Here is a 19,420-nt window from a genome sequence, read left to right as displayed (position 1 = left end):
AATAACTTACATGGTAAAGAGTCCGAGATAAATGACAGATACATTGATATAATGAACCAGATTCTGTACACCTAGGAGAAACAAAATATTTTTATCAAGCTTGCTCTGATAATTAATAAAAATTAAATTTATAAAGCAAACAAGAAGTAAGGAGATATAAGCTCTTGGGGATGTGCCCTGGCACATTCCACTCTAATTTGCAGCCTACTGACACGATTTCCAGGAAGGCTCTGCTGCCCAAAAACCCAGAGTTGGAAATGTAGAAATGCTGCCGCCTTGTGGCCGTCTCCCGCAAAAGCGGCTTTAAACACACAGCTAATGGCCACTTAACATTCACAAGGACTCAGGGCTGTAAAGGACACCTGCCCTCAAAAAATGTACTGAAGTGAGGGATGGCCAAAAAAATTCAAAAAAGGCAAAATTTTCAAGAAGGTAGTATGAAGCGGTAAGTTTGACTTACTCTCTTGTTAAAAAAAGGAAAATGGATAGAAGCTCAACCTCAGGAATTACTAGACTCATGCAAATGTAACCTACTAAAAGGTTTCAACTCTCACCAGTTGACTGACCATCAGCAAAATGTCTACAAAGAATAAATGCTGATGTGGTTTGAGAGAACTGTGTACCCTCTAGCTGCTGGGGGGATGTAAACTGGTAACAGTCAGTAGTGAGAAAATAATGGAGGTACGTTTAAAGGTAAAAATTAAGCTACCATGTGATCTGGCATGTCCTTTGATGCGCCTATCACCTGAGCAGACCCGATTGTAAAAGACACAGGCTGTCAAAACTGCACTACAGGAACATTTAACATAGCCAAGACCTGGAAGAAACCTAAATGTCCACGAACAGAAAAATGCACAAAGAGGAAGTGGTCCATGTACACAATGGAATATTAGCCATGGAAAACAATGAAACAGTGCCGTTGGCACCACCATATAAAGACCTAGAGATAATCACCCAACTTGAAATAAGAAAGAAACTGAAAGACAGAGATCCTATGACATCACTTCTAGGTGTTACCTAAAAATTGATACCCATGAACTTATTTCCAAGAGAAGGAAGTGCATGGACTAAGAAAATAAAATTACGTTTAACCAATTGGAAAGGTGTAAGGAATGAATGAATTACGATATGGGGGTTAACAGACATGTACTAAGACATATGAAATATATAATCACTAAATACGTATGGAATACCAAGAGAGAACTACTCAACACTCTGTAATAACCTACACAGGAAAGGACCCAAAGATGAATAGACAGATACATTGATATGATGAACCAGATTCTGTACACCTAGGAGAAACAACATTTTTATCAAATTTGCTCTGATACCTAATAAAAATTAAATTAAAGAAACAAACAACAAGTAAGGAGATATAAACTCTTGGGGGTTTGCGCTGGCACATTCCACTCTAATTTGCAGCCTATTAACACCATTTCCAGGAAGGCTCTGTTGCCCAAAAACCCAGAGTTGGCAATGTAGAAATCCTGCCGCCTTGTGGCCATTTCCCGCAAGAGCGGCTTTAAACCCACAGCTAATGGTCACTTAACATTCACAAGGACTCAGGCTGGTAAAGGACACCTGCCCTCAAAAACTGTCCTGAGGTAAGGAATGGCCAACAAAATTCAAAAGAGGCAAATTTTTCAAGAAGATAGTATGAAGACGTAAGTTTTACTCACTGCCTTCTAAAAAAGAGGAAAATGGGTAAAAGCTCAACCGCAGGAATTATTACACTCATGCAAATGTAATCTGCAAAAAGGTTTCAACTCACACAGGTCGACTGACCATCAACAAAAAGTCTACAAATAATAAATGCTGAAGTGTTTTTTGAGAACTGTGTACCCTCTAGCTGCTGGTGAGATGTAAAGTGATAACAGCCAATAATGAGAACAGAAAAGAGCTGCGTTGAAACGTAAAAGTTGAGCTACCATTCGATGCAGCAGGCCCACCGCTGGGCCTCTCACCTGAGAAGACCAGAATCCGGAAGACAGAGGCTGCAAAAGCTGCACTGCAACCTTATTCACAATAGCCAAGACATGGAAGCAACCTAAATGTCCATCAACAGATGAAAGGATAAAGAAGCGGTCCATGTACACAATGGAATATTAGCCATGGAAAACAATGAAACACTGCTCTTTGAGGTACTATCGATGAGCCTAGAGATAATCCCAGAACATGAGGTATGTTGGAAAGCAAAAGACATATATCCTATGATATCACTTATAGGTGTTACCTAACAACTGACAAAAATGGACATATTTCCACAGAGAAACACACACACAGACTTAGCAAACAAACTATGCTTATCTAAAGGCAAAGGTGGTGGCAATGGATAAATTAAGATTAGGTTTACCATACCTATACAAATACAGATTAAGTACATATATCAAAAAGCCCGAGCACATAGCAAGGGAGGTGTACAGAACACTCTGTAATCCTTTACATGGGAAAAGGATCTGTACATGAATAGATATACATGATGTACGAATGAACCAGATTGTGTACACCTAGGACAAACTGTATTCTAATCATTACCCCGATTAAAACAATTAAAACAACGAACAAGAAGTAATGAGACATAAACTTCAGGGGCTTTTTCCTGGCACATTCCATTCTAATTTACAGCCTAGCAACAGGACTTCCAGAAAGGCTGTGCCGCCCTAGTAAACAGATTTGGGAATGGAGAAATGCTGCCGCCTTGTGGCCGTTTCCCACAACACCAGCTTTAAACCCAGTGCTAATGGTCACTAAATACTCACAATCATTGCAGGCATATAAATGACACCTCTGTTAAAAAAATACTGGGGTCGAAAATCGACCACAAAATTCAAAAGAGGGCAACCTTCCAAGAAGACAATTTCAAGAGGTATATTGTACTCACGTTTTTTATCTAAATAAAAGAGAAAGGTGTGGGAAAATGCTGAATATTAGGAATTATTAAAGACATGCAAATCCAAATTACACAAACCTATCAGCTCACACCAGTCAGAATGGCCATGAGCAAACATTCGAAAAACAATAAATGCTGAATGCGTTGTGGAAAAATGCATACCCTCGGGGTTAATTGGGACGTGGCAAGATCCACTAATGAAAACACAATGCAGGTACTTTGAAAAGGTAAACACTGAGCTACCAGTCAATGAATCATACCCACAGTTGGGCCTATCACCTGAGAAAATGAGAATCAAAAGTCACAGGCTGGCAATACTGCACTCCAGCAATATTTACCATAGTCAACACTTGGAAGCAACAAAAATGTCCATCAACAGAGGAATGCACAAAGAAGAAGTGGTCCATGTACAGAATAGAATATTACTCCACTAAAAAATATAAATTAAATTTCAAAAACAAACAAAATAAGGAGACATCAGCTTTGGTGGGTTTATCCGGGCATATTCCACTCTAATTTATAACTGAGGAACACCACCGGCAGGAGGGTCTGTTTCCCTCGGTACCAGAGTGGGGAACGCAGAAATGCTGCCATCCTCTGGCCGATACCTGCAACAGCAGCTTTGAAATCTGTACAAAGGGGCACTTCATATGCACAAGTACTGCAGGGATGCAAACGAAACCTGCCCTTAAAATGTCTTGAGGCAGGTAAAGGCCAAAAATTTTTCAAAATGTGGCACATACTTCAAGAAAACAATTTGAAGAAGTCACCTGTAATAACAGTTTGAAAAATAAAAGGACATGTCTGAAAGCTCCATTTCAAGGGAGTATGAGACACATGCAAATCCAACCACAAAGAGGTATCAGCTCACACCACTCAGAATAAGCATCAGCAAAAAAATTACAAACGCTCAATGCTGAAGAGGTTTTGGAGAAATGCATACCCTCAATTTGAAGTGGGACGTAACCTGGTAAGAGCCACTAATGGGAACAGAAGGGAGGGGCCTTTAAAAGGTAAACCTTGAGCTACTATATGATCCACGAGGCCCACTTCTCGGGGGTGGGCCTGGTGGATCAATCCTAAGAAGACAGAATTGGAAAGACACAGGCAGGCAAATCTGCACTGTAGAAGTATTACAATAGCCAAGACATGGAAGCAACCGAAACGTCCATCAAGAGATGAGTGGACAAAGAAGAAGTGGTACATGTACAGATGGAATATTAACCAAGGAAAAAAACGAAACGATGCCATTTGCAGGACCATAGAGGAATCTAGGGGTAATCATGCAACTGGTAGTAAGTGAGAAAGTGAAAGACACATATCCTGTCATATCACTTATGGGTGTTACCTAAAAATTGATACCAATGAAGATATTTCCAGAGAGAAAGGCAATCACAGATTCATTAAACCAACTTATGTTTCACCAAATGGAAAGGTGTGAGGATTGGATACATTACGATATTGGGGTTAACAGAGCTATACAAACACATGTGAAACATAGAATCACCAAAGACCTACGGAATACCAAGAGAAGACTACTCAACATTGTGTCATAACCTACATGGGAAAAAGATCTGAAGGAGAATAGATATACGTATATGTGTAAAAGAACCACATCTTGCACACCTAGAACAAACAAAACTTTGTAATCTAATTTGCTGTGATAAAGAATAAAAATTAAATTAAAGAAACGAACAAGAAGTAATGAGACGTAATCTTAAGGGGCTTTTCCTGGCACATTGCGTTCTAATTTACAACCTACAACACAACTTCCCTTATGGCTCTGTTGCCTAGTAAACAGATTTGGTAAGGAGAAGTGCTGCCGCCTTCTGGTCGTTTCACGCAACAGCGGTAATGGTCACTTAATATTCAAAATAATTGCAGGCCTGTAAATGACACCTGCCATCAAAAAGTGTCCTGGGGTCGTAAATCGACCAGAAAATTCAAAAGACGTCAACATTTCAAGAAGACAATTTCAAGAGGCATATTTTACGCACATTTTGTCTTTTCTTTTTTTTCTCTTTAAAATAAAAGGGAATTGAAAAATGCGCAACATCAGCAATGAATAAAGCCATACAAATCCAATTACAGAAATGTTCACCTCACAGCCGTCAGAATGTTCTTCAGCAAAAAGTCTACAAAGAATAAATGCTGAAGGGGTTTCAGAGAACTGTGTACCCTCTAGCTGCTGGGGGGATGTAAACTGGTAACAGCCAGTAGTGAGAACATAATGGAGGTGCGTTTAAGGGTAAAAACTGAGCTACCATGTGATCTGGTAGGTCCTTTGATGCGCCTATCACCTGAGCAGAGCAGAATGGAAGAGACACAGGCTGGCAATCCTGCACTGCAGGAACATTTAACATAGCCAAGACTTGGAAGAAACCAAAAGGTCCATGAACAGAAAAATGCACAAAGAGGAAGTGGTCCATGTACACAATGGAATATTAGCCATGGAAAACAATGAAACAGTGCCGTTGGCACCACCATATAAAGACCTAGAGATAATCACCCAACTTGAAGTAAGAAAGAAACTGAAAGACAGATATCCTATGACATCACTTGTAGGTGTTACCTAAAAGTTGATACTCATGAACTTATTTCCAAGAGAAGGAAAAGCATGGATTAAGAAAAAAAATTATGTTTAACCAAATGGAAAAGTGTAAGGAATGTGTGAAGTAGGATATGGGGGTTAACAGACATGTACTAAGACATATGAAATATATAATCACAAAATACCTATGGAATACCAAGAGAGGTCTACGCAACACTCTGTAATAACTTACATGGTAAAGAGTCCGAGATAAATGACAGATACATTGATATAATGAACCAGATTCTGTACACCTAGGAGAAACAAAATATTTTTATCAAGTTTGCTCTGATAATTAATAAAAATTAAATTTATAAAACAAACAAGAAGTAAGGAGATATAAGCTCTTGGGGATGTGCCCTGGCACATTCCACTCTAATTTGCAGCCTACTAACACGATTTCCAGGAAGGCTCTGCTGCCCAAAAACCCAGAGTTGGAAATGTAGAAATGCTGCCGTCTTGTGGCCGTCTCCCGCAAGAGCTGCTTTAAACCCACAGCTAAAGGCCACTTAACATTCACAAGGACTCAGGGCTGTAAAGGACACCTGCCCTCAAAAAATGTACTGAAGTGAGGGATGGCCAAAAAAATTCAAAAAAGGCAAAATTTTCAAGAAGGTAATATGAGGCGGTAAGTTTGACTTACTCTCTTGTTAAAAAAAGGAAAATGGATAGAAGCTCAACCTCAGGAATTACTAGACTCATGCAAATGTAACCTACAAGAAGGTTTCAACTCACACCAGTTGACTGACCATCAGCAAAAAGTCTACAAAGAATAAATGCTGATGTGGTTTGAGAGAACTGTGTACCCTCTAGCTGCTGGGGGGATGTAAACTGGTAACAGTCAGTAGTGAGAAAATAATGGAGGTACGTTTAAAGGTAAAAATTAAGCTACCATGTGATCTGGTAGGTCCTTTGATGCGCCTATCACCTGAGCAGACCCGATTGTGAAAGACACAGGCTGTCAAAACTGCACTACAGGAACATTTAACATAGCCAAGACCTGGAAGAAACCAAAATGTCCACGAACAGAAAAATGCACAAAGAAGACGTGGTCCATGTACACAATGGAATATTAGCCATGGAAAACAATGAAACAGTGCCGTTGGCACCACCATATAAAGACCTAGAGATAATCACCCAACTTGAAATAAGAAAGAAACTGAAAGACAGAGATCCTATGACATCACTTCTAGGTGTTACCTAAAAATTGATACCCATGAACTTATTTCCAAGAGAAGGAAGTGCATGGACTAAGAAAATAAAATTACCTTTAACCAATTGGAAAGGTGTAAGGAATGAATGAATTACGATATGGGGGTTAACAGACATGTACTAAGACATATGAAATATATAATCACTAAATACGTATGGAATACCAAGAGAGGACTACTCAACACTCTGTAATAACCTACACAGGAAAGGACCCAAAGATGAACAGACAGATACATTGATATGATGAACCAGATTCTGTACACCTAGGAGAAACAACATTTTTATCAAATTTGCTCTGATACCTAATAAAAATTAAATTAAAGAAACAAACAACAAGTAAGGAGATATAAACTCTTGGGGGTTTGCGCTGGCACATTCCACTCTAATTTGCAGCCTATTAACACCATTTCCAGGAAGGCTCTGTTGCCCAAAAACCCAGAGTTGGCAATGTAGAAATCCTGCCGCCTTGTGGCCATTTCCCGCAAGAGCGGCTTTAAACCCACAGCTAATGGTCACTTAACATTCACAAGGACTCAGGCTGGTAAAGGACACCTGCCCTCAAAAACTGTCCTGAGGTAAGGAATGGCCAACAAAATTCAAAAGAGGCAAATTTTTCAAGAAGATAGTATGAAGACGTAAGTTTTACTCACTGCCTTCTAAAAAAGAGGAAAATGGGTAAAAGCTCAACCGCAGGAATTATTACACTCATGCAAATGTAATCTGCAAAAAGGTTTCAACTCACACAGGTCGACTGACCATCAACAAAAAGTCTACAAATAATAAATGCTGAAGTGTTTTTTGAGAACTGTGTACCCTCTAGCTGCTGGTGAGATGTAAAGTGATAACAGCCAATAATGAGAACAGAAAAGAGCTGCGTTGAAACGTAAAAGTTGAGCTACCATTCGATGCAGCAGGCCCACCGCTGGGCCTCTCACCTGAGAAGACCAGAATCCGGAAGACAGAGGCTGCAAAAGCTGCACTGCAACCTTATTCACAATAGCCAAGACATGGAAGCAACCTAAATGTCCATCAACAGATGAAAGGATAAAGAAGCGGTCCATGTACACAATGGAATATTAGCCATGGAAAACAATGAAACACTGCTCTTTGAGGTACTATCGATGAGCCTAGAGATAATCCCAGAACATGAGGTATGTTGGAAAGCAAAAGACATATATCCTATGATATCACTTATAGGTGTTACCTAACAACTGACAAAAATGGACATATTTCCACAGAGAAACACACACACAGACTTAGCAAACAAACTATGCTTATCTAAAGGCAAAGGTGGTGGCAATGGATAAATTAAGATTAGGTTTACCATACCTATACAAATACAGATTAAGTACATATATCAAAAAGCCCGAGCACATAGCAAGGGAGGTGTACAGAACACTCTGTAATCCTTTACATGGGAAAAGGATCTGTACATGAATAGATATACATGATGTACGAATGAACCAGATTGTGTACACCTAGGACAAACTGTATTCTAATCATTACCCCGATTAAAACAATTAAAACAACGAACAAGAAGTAATGAGACATAAACTTCAGGGGCTTTTTCCTGGCACATTCCATTCTAATTTACAGCCTAGCAACAGGACTTCCAGAAAGGCTGTGCCGCCCTAGTAAACAGATTTGGGAATGGAGAAATGCTGCCGCCTTGTGGCCGTTTCCCACAACACCAGCTTTAAACCCAGTGCTAATGGTCACTAAATACTCACAATCATTGCAGGCATATAAATGACACCTCTGTTAAAAAAATACTGGGGTCGAAAATCGACCACAAAATTCAAAAGAGGGCAACCTTCCAAGAAGACAATTTCAAGAGGTATATTGTACTCACGTTTTTTATCTAAATAAAAGAGAAAGGTGTGGGAAAATGCTGAATATTAGGAATTATTAAAGACATGCAAATCCAAATTACACAAACCTATCAGCTCACACCAGTCAGAATGGCCATGAGCAAACATTCGAAAAACAATAAATGCTGAATGCGTTGTGGAAAAATGCATACCCTCGGGGTTAATTGGGACGTGGCAAGATCCACTAACGAAAACACAATGCAGGTACTTTGAAAAGGTAAACACTGAGCTACCAGTCAATGAATCATACCCACAGTTGGGCCTATCACCTGAGAAAATGAGAATCAAAAGTCACAGGCTGGCAATACTGCACTCCAGCAATATTTACCATAGTCAACACTTGGAAGCAACGAAAATGTCCATCAACAGAGGAATGCACAAAGAAGAAGTGGTCCATGTACAGAATAGAATATTACTCCACTAAAAAATATAAATTAAATTTCAAAAACAAACAAAATAAGGAGACATCAGCTTTGGTGGGTTTATCCGGGCATATTCCACTCTAATTTATAACTGAGGAACACCACCGGCAGGAGGGTCTGTTTCCCTCGGTACCAGAGTGGGGAACGCAGAAATGCTGCCATCCTCTGGCCGATACCTGCAACAGCAGCTTTGAAATCTGTACAAAGGGGCACTTCATATGCACAAGTACTGCAGGGATGCAAACGAAACCTGCCCTTAAAATGTCTTGAGGCAGGTAAAGGCCAAAAATTTTTCAAAATGTGGCACATACTTCAAGAAAACAATTTGAAGAAGTCACCTGTAATAACAGTTTGAAAAATAAAAGGACATGTCTGAAAGCTCCATTTCAAGGGAGTATGAGACACATGCAAATCCAACCACAAAGAGGTATCAGCTCACACCACTCAGAATAAGCATCAGCAAAAAAATTACAAACGCTCAATGCTGAAGAGGTTTTGGAGAAATGCATACCCTCAATTTGAAGTGGGACGTAACCTGGTAAGAGCCACTAATGGGAACAGAAGGGAGGGGCCTTTAAAAGGTAAACCTTGAGCTACTATATGATCCACGAGGCCCACTTCTCGGGGGTGGGCCTGGTGGATCAATCCTAAGAAGACAGAATTGGAAAGACACAGGCAGGCAAATCTGCACTGTAGAAGTATTACAATAGCCAAGACATGGAAGCAACCGAAACGTCCATCAAGAGATGAGTGGACAAAGAAGAAGTGGTACATGTACAGATGGAATATTAACCAAGGAAAAAAATGAAACGATGCCATTTGCAGGACCATAGAGGAATCTAGGGGTAATCATGCAACTGGTAGTAAGTGAGAAAGTGAAAGACACATATCCTGTCATATCACTTATGGGTGTTACCTAAAAATTGATACCAATGAAGATATTTCCAGAGAGAAAGGCAATCACAGATTCATTAAACCAACTTATGTTTCACCAAATGGAAAGGTGTGAGGATTGGATACATTACGATATTGGGGTTAACAGAGCTATACAAACACATGTGAAACATAGAATCACCAAAGACCTACGGAATACCAAGAGAAGACTACTCAACATTGTGTCATAACCTACATGGGAAAAAGATCTGAAGGAGAATAGATATACGTATATGTGTAAAAGAACCACATCTTGCACACCTAGAACAAACAAAACTTTGTAATCTAATTTGCTGTGATAAAGAATAAAAATTAAATTAAAGAAACGAACAAGAAGTAATGAGACGTAATCTTAAGGGGCTTTTCCTGGCACATTGCGTTCTAATTTACAACCTACAACACAACTTCCCTTATGGCTCTGTTGCCTAGTAAACAGATTTGGTAAGGAGAAGTGCTGCCGCCTTCTGGTCGTTTCACGCAACAGCGGTAATGGTCACTTAATATTCAAAATAATTGCAGGCCTGTAAATGACACCTGCCATCAAAAACTGTCCTGGGGTCGTAAATCGACCAGAAAATTCAAAAGACGTCAACATTTCAAGAAGACAATTTCAAGAGGCATATTTTACGCACATTTTGTCTTTTCTTTTTTTTCTCTTTAAAATAAAAGGGAATTGAAAATGCGCAACATCAGCAATGAATAAAGCCATACAAATCCAATTACAGAAATGTTCACCTCACAGCCGTCAGAATGTTCTTCAGCAAAAAGTCTACAAAGAATAAATGCTGAAGGGGTTTCAGAGAACTGTGTACCCTCTAGCTGCTGGGGGGATGTAAACTGGTAACAGCCAGTAGTGAGAACATAATGGAGGTGCGTTTAAGGGTAAAAACTGAGCTACCATGTGATCTGGTAGGTCCTTTGATGCGCCTATCACCTGAGCAGAGCAGAATGGAAGAGACACAGGCTGGCAATCCTGCACTGCAGGAACATTTAACATAGCCAAGACTTGGAAGAAACCAAAAGGTCCATGAACAGAAAAATGCACAAAGAGGAAGTGGTCCATGTACACAATGGAATATTAGCCATGGAAAACAATGAAACAGTGCCGTTGGCACCACCATATAAAGACCTAGAGATAATCACCCAACTTGAAGTAAGAAAGAAACTGAAAGACAGATATCCTATGACATCACTTCTAGGTGTTACCTAAAAGTTGATACTCATGAACTTATTTCCAAGAGAAGGAAAAGCATGGATTAAGAAAAAAAATTATGTTTAACCAAATGGAAAAGTGTAAGGAATGTGTGAAGTAGGATATGGGGGTTAACAGACATGTACTTAGACATATGAAATATATAATCACAAAATACCTATGGAATACCAAGAGAGGTCTACGCAACACTCTGTAATAACTTACATGGTAAAGAGTCCGAGATAAATGACAGATACATTGATATAATGAACCAGATTCTGTACACCTAGGAGAAACAAAATATTTTTATCAAGTTTGCTCTGATAATTAATAAAAATTAAATTTATAAAACAAACAAGAAGTAAGGAGATATAAGCTCTTGGGGATGTGCCCTGGCACATTCCACTCTAATTTGCAGCCTACTAACACGATTTCCAGGAAGGCTCTGCTGCCCAAAAACCCAGAGTTGGAAATGTAGAAATGCTGCCGCCTTGTGGCCGTCTCCCGCAAGAGCTGCTTTAAACCCACAGCTAAAGGCCACTTAACATTCACAAGGACTCAGGGCTGTAAAGGACACCTGCCCTCAAAAAATGTACTGAAGTGAGGGATGGCCAAAAAAATTCAAAAAAGGCAAAATTTTCAAGAAGGTAATATGAGGCGGTAAGTTTGACTTACTCTCTTGTTAAAAAAAGGAAAATGGATAGAAGCTCAACCTCAGGAATTACTAGACTCATGCAAATGTAACCTACAAGAAGGTTTCAACTCACACCAGTTGACTGACCATCAGCAAAAAGTCTACAAAGAATAAATGCTGATGTGGTTTGAGAGAACTGTGTACCCTCTAGCTGCTGGGGGGATGTAAACTGGTAACAGTCAGTAGTGAGAAAATAATGGAGGTACGTTTAAAGGTAAAAATTAAGCTACCATGTGATCTGGTAGGTCCTTTGATGCGCCTATCACCTGAGCAGACCCGATTGTAAAAGACACAGGCTGTCAAAACTGCACTACAGGAACATTTAACATAGCCAAGACCTGGAAGAAACCTAAATGTCCACGAACAGAAAAATGCACAAAGAGGAAGTGGTCCATGTACACAATGGAATATTAGCCATGGAAAACAATGAAACAGTGCCGTTGGCACCACCATATAAAGACCTAGAGATAATCACCCAACTTGAAATAAGAAAGAAACTGAAAGACAGATATCCTATGACATCACTTCTAGGTGTTGCCTAAAAATTGATACCCATGAACTTATTTCCAAGAGAAGGAAGTGCATGGACTAAGAAAATAAAATTACCTTTAACCAATTGGAAAGGTGTAAGGAATGAATGAATTATGATATGGGGGTTAACAGACATGTACTAAGACATATGAAATATATAATCACTAAATACGTATGGAATACCAAGAGAGGTCTACTCAACACTCTGTAATAACCTACACAGGAAAGGACCCAAAGATGAATAGACAGATACATTGATATGATGAACCAGATTCTGTACACCTAGGAGAAACAACATTTTTATCAAATTTGCTCTGATACCTAATAAAAATTAAATTAAAGAAACAAACAACAAGTAAGGAGATATAAACTCTTGGGGGTTTGCGCTGGCACATTCCACTCTAATTTGCAGCCTATTAACACCATTTCCAGGAAGGCTCTGTTGCCCAAAAACCCAGAGTTGGCAATGTAGAAATCCTGCCGCCTTGTGGCCATTTCCCGCAAGAGCGGCTTTAAACCCACAGCTAATGGTCACTTAACATTCACAAGGACTCAGGCTGGTAAAGGACACCTGCCCTCAAAAACTGTCCTGAGGTAAGGAATGGCCAACAAAATTCAAAAGAGGCAAATTTTTCAAGAAGATAGTATGAAGACGTAAGTTTTACTCACTGCCTTCTAAAAAAGAGGAAAATGGGTAAAAGCTCAACCGCAGGAATTATTACACTCATGCAAATGTAATCTGCAAAAAGGTTTCAACTCACACAGGTCGACTGACCATCAACAAAAAGTCTACAAATAATAAATGCTGAAGTGTTTTTTGAGAACTGTGTACCCTCTAGCTGCTGGTGAGATGTAAAGTGATAACAGCCAATAATGAGAACAGAAAAGAGCTGCGTTGAAACGTAAAAGTTGAGCTACCATTCGATGCAGCAGGCCCACCGCTGGGCCTCTCACCTGAGAAGACCAGAATCCGGAAGACAGAGGCTGCAAAAGCTGCACTGCAACCTTATTCACGATAGCCAAGACATGGAAGCAACCTAAATGTCCATCAACAGATGAAAGGATAAAGAAGCGGTCCATGTACACAATGGAATATTAGCCATGGAAAACAATGAAACACTGCTCTTTGAGGTACTATCGATGAGCCTAGAGATAATCCCAGAACATGAGGTATGTTGGAAAGCAAAAGACATATATCCTATGATATCACTTATAGGTGTTACCTAACAACTGATAAAAATGGACATATTTCCACAGAGAAACACACACACAGACTTAGCAAACTATGCTTATCTAAAGGCAAAGGTGGTGGCAATGGATAAATTAAGATTAGGTTTACCATACCTATACAAATACAGATTAAGTACATATATCAAAAAGCCCGAGCACATAGCAAGGGAGGTGTACAGAACACTCTGTAATCCTTTACATGGGAAAAGGATCTGTACATGAATAGATATACATGATGTACGAATGAACCAGATTGTGTACACCTAGGACAAACTGTATTCTAATCATTACCCCGATTAAAACAACGAACAAGAAGTAATGAGACATAAACTTCAGGGGCTTTTTCCTGGCACATTCCATTCTAATTTACAGCCTAGCAACAGGACTTCCAGAAAGGCTGTGCCGCCCTAGTAAACAGATTTGGGAATGGAGAAATGCTGCCGCCTTGTGGCCGTTTCCCACAACACCAGCTTTAAACCCAGTGCTAATGGTCACTAAATACTCACAATCATTGCAGGCATATAAATGACACCTCTGTTAAAAAAATACTGGGGTCGAAAATCGACCACAAAATTCAAAAGAGGGCAACCTTCCAAGAAGACAATTTCAAGAGGTATATTGTACTCATGTTTTTTATCTAAATAAAAGAGAAAGGTGTGGGAAAATGCTGAATATTAGGAATTATTAAAGACATGCAAATCCAAATTACACAAACCTATCAGCTCAAAGCAGTCAGAATGGCCATGAGCAAACATTCTAAAAACAATAAATGCTGAATGCGTTGTGGAAAAATGCATACCCTCGGGGTTAATTGGGACGTGGCAAGATCCACTAACGAAAACACAATGCAGGTACTTTGAAAAGGTAAACACTGAGCTACCAGTCAATGAATCATACCCACAGTTGGGCCTATCACCTGAGAAAATGAGAATCAAAAGTCACAGGCTGGCAATACTGCACTCCAGCAATATTTACCATAGTCAACACTTGGAAGCAACGAAAATGTCCATCAACAGAGGAATGCACAAAGAAGAAGTGGTCCATGTACAGAATAGAATATTACTCCACTAAAAAATATAAATTAAATTTCAAAAACAAACAAAATAAGGAGACATCAGCTTTGGTGGGTTTATCCGGGCATATTCCACTCTAATTTATAACTGAGGAACACCACCGGCAGGAGGGTCTGTTTCCCTCGGTAGCAGAGTGGGGAACGCAGAAATGCTGCCATCCTCTGGCCGATACCTGCAACAGCAGCTTTGAAATCTGTACAAAGGGGCACTTCATATGCACAAGTACTGCAGGGATGCAAACGAAACCTGCCCTTAAAATGTCTTGAGGCAGGTAAAGGCCAAAAATTTTTCAAAATGTGGCACATACTTCAAGAAAACAATTTGAAGAAGTCACCTGTAATAACAGTTTGAAAAATAAAAGGACATGTCTGAAAGCTCCATTTCAAGGGAGTATGAGACACATGCAAATCCAACCACAAAGAGGTATCAGCTCACACCACTCAGAATAAGCATCAGCAAAAAAATTACAAACGCTCAATGCTGAAGAGGTTTTGGAGAAATGCATACCCTCAATTTGAAGTGGGACGTAACCTGGTAAGAGCCACTAATGGGAACAGAAGGGAGGGGCCTTTAAAAGGTAAACCTTGAGCTACTATATGATCCACGAGGCCCACTTCTCGGGGGTGGGCCTGGTGGATCAATCCTAAGAAGACAGAATTGGAAAGACACAGGCAGGCAAATCTGCACTGTAGAAGTATTACAATAGCCAAGACATGGAAGCAACCGAAACGTCCATCAAGAGATGAGTGGACAAAGAAGAAGTGGTACATGTACAGATGGAATATTAACCAAGGAAAAAAACGAAACGATGCCATTTGCAGGACCATAGAGGAATCTAGGGGTAATCATGCAACTGGTAGTAAGTGAGAAAGTGAAAGACACATATCCTGTCATATCACTTATGGGTGTTACCTAAAAATTGATACCAATGAAGATATTTCCAGAGAGAAAGGCAATCACAGATTCATTAAACCAACTTATGTTTCACCAAATGGAAAGGTGTGAGGATTGGATACATTACGATATTGGGGTTAACAGAGCTATACAAACACATGTGAAACATAGAATCACCAAAGACCTACGGAATACCAAGAGAAGACTACTCAACATTGTGTCATAACCTACATGGGAAAAAGATCTGAAGGAGAATAGATATACGTATATGTGTAAAAGAACCACATCTTGCACACCTAGAACAAACAAAACTTTGTAATCTAATTTGCTGTGATAAAGAATAAAAATTAAATTAAAGAAACAAACAAGAAGTAATGAGACGTAATCTTAAGGGGCTTTTCCTGGCACATTGCGTTCTAATTTACAACCTACAACACAACTTCCCTTATGGCTCTGTTGCCTAGTAAACAGATTTGGTAAGGAGAAGTGCTGCCGCCTTCTGGTCGTTTCACGCAACAGCGGTAATGGTCACTTAATATTCAAAATAATTGCAGGCCTGTAAATGACACCTGCCATCAAAAACTGTCCTGGGGTCGTAAATCGACCAGAAAATTCAAAAGACGTCAACATTTCAAGAAGACAATTTCAAGAGGCATATTTTACGCACATTTTGTCTTTTCTTTTTTTTCTCTTTAAAATAAAAGGGAATTGAAAAATGCGCAACATCAGCAATGAATAAAGCCATGCAAATCCAATTACAGAAATGTTCACCTCACAGCCGTCAGAATGTTCTTCAGCAAAAAGTCTACAAAGAATAAATGCTGAAGGGGTTTCAGAGAACTGTGTACCCTCTAGCTGCTGGGGGGATGTAAACTGGTAACAGCCAGTAGTGAGAACATAATGGAGGTGCGTTTAAGGGTAAAAACTGAGCTACCATGTGATCTGGTAGGTCCTTTGATGCGCCTATCACCTGAGCAGAGCAGAATGGAAGAGACACAGGCTGGCAATCCTGCACTGCAGGAACATTTAACATAGCCAAGACTTGGAAGAAACCAAAAGGTCCATGAACAGAAAAATGCACAAAGAGGAAGTGGTCCATGTACACAATGGAATATTAGCCATGGAAAACAATGAAACAGTGCCGTTGGCACCACCATATAAAGACCTAGAGATAATCACCCAACTTGAAGTAAGAAAGAAACTGAAAGACAGATATCCTATGACATCACTTCTAGGTGTTACCTAAAAGTTGATACTCATGAACTTATTTCCAAGAGAAGGAAAAGCATGGATTAAGAAAAAAAATTATGTTTAACCAAATGGAAAAGTGTAAGGAATGTGTGAAGTAGGATATGGGGGTTAACAGACATGTACTAAGACATATGAAATATATAATCACAAAATACCTATGGAATACCAAGAGAGGTCTACGCAACACTCTGTAATAACTTACATGGTAAAGAGTCCGAGATAAATGACAGATACATTGATATAATGAACCAGATTCTGTACACCTAGGAGAAACAAAATATTTTTATCAAGTTTGCTCTGATAATTAATAAAAATTAAATTTATAAAACAAACAAGAAGTAAGGAGATATAAGCTCTTGGGGATGTGCCCTGGCACATTCCACTCTAATTTGCAGCCTACTAACACGATTTCCAGGAAGGCTCTGCTGCCCAAAAACCCAGAGTTGGAAATGTAGAAATGCTGCCGCCTTGTGGCCGTCTCCCGCAAGAGCTGCTTTAAACCCACAGCTAAAGGCCACTTAACATTCACAAGGACTCAGGGCTGTAAAGGACACCTGCCCTCAAAAAATGTACTGAAGTGAGGGATGGCCAAAAAAATTCAAAAAAGGCAAAATTTTCAAGAAGGTAATATGAGGCGGTAAGTTTGACTTACTCTCTTGTTAAAAAAAAGGAAAATGGATAGAAGCTCAACCTCAGGAATTACTAGACTCATGCAAATGTAACCTACAAGAAGGTTTCAACTCACACCAGTTGACTGACCATCAGCAAAAAGTCTACAAAGGATAAATGCTGATGTGGTTTGAGAGAACTGTGTACCCTCTAGCTGCTGGGGGGATGTAAACTGGTAACAGTCAGTAGTGAGAAAATAATGGAGGTACGTTTAAAGGTAAAAATTAAGCTACCATGTGATCTGGTAGGTCCTTTGATGCGCCTATCACCTGAGCAGACCCGATTGTAAAAGACACAGGCTGTCAAAACTGCACTACAGGAACATTTAACATAGCCAAGACCTGGAAGAAACCTAAATGTCCACGAACAGAAAAATGCACAAAGAGGAAGTGGTCCATGTACACAATGGAATATTAGCCATGGAAAATAATGAAACAGTGCCATTGGCACCACCATATAAAGACCTAGAGATAATCACCCAACTTGAAATAAGAAAGAAACTGAAAGACAGATATCCTATGACATCACTTCTAGGTGTTGCCTAAAAATTGATACCCATGAACTTATTTCCAAGAGAAGGAAGTGCATGGACTAAGAAAATAAAATTACCTTTAACCAATTGGAAAGGTGTAAGGAATGAATGAATTATGATATGGGGGTTAACAGACATGTACTAAGACATATGAAATATATAATCACTAAATACGTATGGAATACCAAGAGAGGACTACTCAACACTCTGTAATAACCTACACAGGAAAGGACCCAAAGATGAATAGACAGATACATTGATATGATGAACCAGATTCTGTACACCTAGGAGAAACAACATTTTTATCAAATTTGCTCTGATACCTAATAAAAATTAAATTAAAGAAACAAACAACAAGTAAGGAGATATAAACTCTTGGGGGTTTGCGCTGGCACATTCCACTCTAATTTGCAGCCTATTGACACCATTTCCAGGAAGGCTCTGTTGCCCAAAAACCCAGAGTTGGAAACGTAGAAATGCTGCCGTCTTGTGGCCGTTTCCCGCAAGAGCGGCTTTAAACCCACAGCTAATGGTCACTTAACATTCACAAGGACTCAGGCTGGTAAAGGACACCTGCCCTCAAAAACTGTCCTGAGGTAAGGAATGGCCAACAAAATTCAAAGGAGGCAAATTTTTCAAGAAGATAGTATGAAGATGTAAGTTTTACTCACTGCCTTCTAAAAAAGAGGAAAATGGATAAAAGCTCAACCGCAGGAATTATTACACTCATGCAAATGTAATCTGCAAAAAGGTTTCAACTCACACAGGTCGACTGACCATCAACAAAAAGTCTACAAATAATAAATGCTGAAGTGTTTTTTGAGAACTGTGTACCCTCTAGCTGCTGGTGAGATGTAAAGTGATAACAGCCAATAATGAGAACAGAAAAGAGCTGCGTTGAAACGTAAAAGTTGAGCTACCATTCGATGCAGCAGGCCCACCGCTGGGCCTCTCACCTGAGAAGACCAGAATCCGGAAGACAGAGGCTGCAAAAGCTGCACTGCAACCTTATTCACAATAGCCAAGACATGGAAGCAACCTAAATGTCCATCAACAGATGAAAGGATAAAGAAGTGGTCCATGTACACAATGGAATATTAGCCATGGAAAACAATGAAACACTGCTCTTTGAGGTACTATCGATGAGCCTAGAGATAATCCCAGAACATGAGGTATGTTGGAAAGCAAAAGACATATATCCTATGATATCACTTATAGGTGTTACCTAACAACTGACAAAAATGGACATATTTCCACAGAGAAACACACACAGACTTAGCAAACAAACTATGCTTATCTAAAGGCAAAGGTGGTGGCAATGGATAAATTAAGATTAGGTTTACCATACCTATACAAATACAGATTAAGTACATATATCAAAAAGCCCGAGCACATAGCAAGGGAGGTGTACAGAACACTCTGTAATCCTTTACATG

This window comes from Pseudorca crassidens, chromosome 1 (genome assembly GCF_039906515.1).
Source record: "Pseudorca crassidens isolate mPseCra1 chromosome 1, mPseCra1.hap1, whole genome shotgun sequence".
NCBI classification, from domain to species: domain Eukaryota; kingdom Metazoa; phylum Chordata; class Mammalia; order Artiodactyla; family Delphinidae; genus Pseudorca; species Pseudorca crassidens.
Note: the sequence above shows the minus strand (reverse complement) of the source record.